At 39.8% G+C, this 575-nt stretch overlaps 1 pseudogene; it reads right to left on the minus strand.

Moving 5' to 3' along the window:
* Positions 1–5: 5 nt before the first annotated feature.
* Positions 6–575, minus strand: part of LOC102490005 (HMG box-containing protein 1 pseudogene) — a 1094-nt pseudogene continuing 524 nt past the window's right edge.

Below are 575 nucleotides of genomic sequence, written 5' to 3' on the forward strand. Positions count from 1 at the left end.
AGACCATCAGAACCATAGCGCTTGTGAGTGCTCATGTGAAGATCATCCTCGGTATCATAGCCTTCAGCTCTAGCAAATTCTTCCACATCTTGCCACTCCTTATTGCTTCCCTTATGAAAGAATAGTTATGTGCCTTTTAAAAAACTGCCAAACAGTTGAAGGCCAGGAGTTACACCATCCCAAATCATCATCATCTGACAGGAAGGACATGCAGAAAATGCCAGATTTGGACTCACTATTTGCCCTTTCATGTCTCACTGGTGTTTCTTTCTTCCAGTGGTGATGAGAGAAGACTGGTTCACTCTTTGAAGATGACGACACTGGTGGATGGCGTGCATAGGAATGTAAACTTTTACTAGTAGCTATGATGTGTACAGGAGATGATCTGTTATAAAATGAGCACTGCATAAGTGGACTTCGTGGACTTGTGGCAAAATTAGCTATTTCTGTTAGCCAATCCACCTCATTTTCACGGTACGTATTTTCTGATATATCTGAGGTATTCTGGTTCCAAGATGGTCTTGAATATTCTTTTTTTTTTCTTTTTTTGGAGAGTTTTTTTTTTTTTTTTTCGC

Source organism: Tupaia chinensis, unplaced genomic scaffold (genome assembly GCF_000334495.1).
Source record: "Tupaia chinensis unplaced genomic scaffold, TupChi_1.0 Scaffold140894_1, whole genome shotgun sequence".
In the NCBI taxonomy this organism is placed as follows: Eukaryota; Metazoa; Chordata; class Mammalia; order Scandentia; family Tupaiidae; genus Tupaia; species Tupaia belangeri.